Below are 3,111 nucleotides of genomic sequence, written 5' to 3'. Positions count from 1 at the left end.
ATTTAAATTTAAATTTAAATTTAAATTTAAAATTTAAATTTAAAATTTAAATTAAATTTAAATTTAAATTTAAATTTAAATTTAAATTTAAATTTAAATTTAAATTTAAATTTAAATTTAAATTTAAAATTTAAAATTTAAAATTTAAATTTAAATTTAAAATTTAAATTTAAATTTAAAATTTAAATTTAAATTTAAAATTTAAAATTTAAAATTTAAATTTAAATTTAATTTAAATTTAATTTAAATTTAAATTTAAAATTTAAAATTTAAAATTTAAATTTAAATTTAAATTTAAATTTAAATTTAAATTTAAAATTTAAAGTTAAAATTTAAAATTTAAATTTAAAATTTAAAATTTAATTTAAAATTTAAAATTTAATTAAGGGTTTAAAGTTAAAATTTAGGGTTTAAAATTTTTAAAGTTTAAATTTAAATTCAAATTTAAATTTAAATTTAAGTTTAAATTTAAAATTTAAAATTTAAATTCATTAAAATTTAAATTTAAATTTCGTTCAAATTTCAATTTAAAATTTAAATTTAAATTTAAAATTTAAATTTAAAATTTAATTAAATTTAAAATTTAAAATTTAAAATTTAAAATTTAAATTTAAATTAAATTTAAATTTAAATTTAAAATTTAAATTTAAATTCAATTAAAATTTAAATTAAAATTAAAATTTAAATTTAAATTTTAAATTTAAATTTAAAATTTAAATTTAAAATTTAAATTTAAATTTAAATTTAAATTTAAAATTTAAATTTAAATTTAAAATTTAAATTTAAATTTAAATTTAAATTTAAAATTTAAATTTAAGGTTTTAAATTTAAATTTAAAATTTAAGATTTAAATTTAAATTTAAAATTTAAAATTTAAAATTTTTAAATTTAAATTCAATTAAAATTTAATTTAAATTTAAATTTTAAAATTTTAGGGTTTTAAATTTAAATTTAAATTTAATTTAAAGTTTTTAAAATTTAAAGTTTTAAATTTAAATTTAAATTTTAAATTTAGTTTAAATTTAAAATTTAGAATTTAAATTTAAATTTAAAATTTAAATTTAAGGTTTAAAATTTAAATTTAAAATTTAAATTTAAATTTTAAATTTAAATTTAAAATTTAAATTAAAATTTAAATTTAAAATTTAATTTAAAATTTAAATTTAAATTTAAAATTTAAATTTAAATTTAAATTTAAAATTTAAATTTAAATTTAAATTTAAATTTAAAATTTAAATTTAAAATTTAAATTTAAATTCAAATTTAAATTTAAATTTAAAATTTAAAATTTAAAATTTAAAATTTAAAATTTAAAATTTAAATTTAAATTTAAATTTAAAATTTAAATTTAAATTTAAAATTTAAAATTTAAAATTTAAAATTTAAAATTTAAAATTTAAATTTAAAATTTAAATTTAAATTTAAATTTAAAATTTAAATTTAAAATTTAAATTTAAAATTTAAATTTAAAATTTTAAATTTAAAATTTAAATTTAAATTAAAATTTAAATTTAAAATTTAAAATTTAAATTTAAAATTTAAATTTTAAAATTCAAATTTAAATTTAAAATTTAAAATTTAAAATTTAAATTTAAATTCAGATTTAAAATTTAATTTAATTTAAAATTTAAAATTTAAAATTTAAATTTAAAATTTAAAATTTAAATTTAAATTTAAATTTAAAATTTAAAATTTAAATTTAAATTTAAAATTAAATTTAAAATTTAAAATTTAAATTTAAAATTTAAAATTTAAATTTAAATTTAAATTTAAATTTAAAATTTAAATTTAAAATTTAAATTTAAATTTAAATTTAAATTTAAAATTTAAATTAAATTTTAAGTTTTAATTTTAGGGTTTAGGAGTTTAAAATTTAGGGTTTAGGGTTTTAAAGTTTAAGTTTTAAAGTTTGAGTTTAGGGTTTTAAATTTAGGATTTAAATTTAAGTTTAAATTTTTTAGGGTTAAAATTTTAAATTTAAAATTTAAATTTAAATTTAAAATTTAAAATTTAATTTAAAATTTAAATTTAAAATTTAAAATTTAAAATTTAAAATTTAAAATTTAAAATTTAAATTTAAATTTAAATTTAAAATTTAAAATTTAAATTTAAAATTTAAAATTTAAATTTAAAATTTAAAATTTAAATTTAAAATTTAAATTTAAATTTAAAATTTAAAATTTAAAATTTAAAATTTAAATTTAAATTTAAAATTTAAATTTAAATTTAAAATTTAAATTCAAATTTAAAATTTAAATTTAAATTTAATTAAATTTAAAATTTAAATTAAAAAATTTAAAATTTAAATTAATTTAAATTTAAATTTAAATTTAAATTTAAATTTAAAATTTAAATTTAAAATTTAAAATTTTAAATTTAAATTTAAATTTAAAATTTAAATTTAAAATTTAAAATTTAAAATTTAAATTTAAATTCAAATTTAAATTTCAAATTTAAAATTTTAGTTAATTTAAGGGTTTATTTTAAATTTAAGGGTTTATTTAAATTTAAGTTTAGGTTTAAAATTTAAATTTAGGGTTTAAATTTAAATTTAAAATTTGAGTTTAGAGTTTTATTTAAGTTTAAAAGTTTTAGGGTTTAGGGTTATTTAGGGTTTAAAGTTTAAAGTTTTAAAGTTTAAGTTTAAAATTTTTAATTTAAGTTTGAGTTTTAAGTTAAAATTTAAATTTAAATTTAAAATTAAATTTAAAATTTAAAATTTAAAATTTAAATTTAAATTTAAATTTAAATTTAAAATTTAAATTTAAATTTAAAATTTAAATTTAAAATTTTAAAATTTAAAATTTAAAATTTAAATTTAAAATTTAAATTTAAAATTTAAAATTTAAATTTAAAATTTAAAATTTAAATTTAAAATTTAAATTTAAATTTAAATTTAAAATTTAAATTTAAAATTTAAAATTTAAAATTTAAAATTTAAAATTTAAATTTAAATTTAAATTTAAATTTAAATTTAAATTTAAATTTTAAAATTTAAATTTAAAATTTAAATTTAAATTTAAAATTTAAAATTTAAATTTAAAATTTAAATTTAAATTTAAATTTAAATTTAAATTTAAAATTTAAAATTTAAATTTAAATTTAGAATTA

The sequence above is a fragment of the Wolffia australiana genome, chromosome 8, assembly GCF_029677425.1.
Source record: "Wolffia australiana isolate 7733 chromosome 8, ASM2967742v1".
Taxonomy (NCBI): Eukaryota; Viridiplantae; Streptophyta; class Magnoliopsida; order Alismatales; family Araceae; genus Wolffia; species Wolffia australiana.
This window is presented reverse-complemented; position numbering follows the sequence as displayed.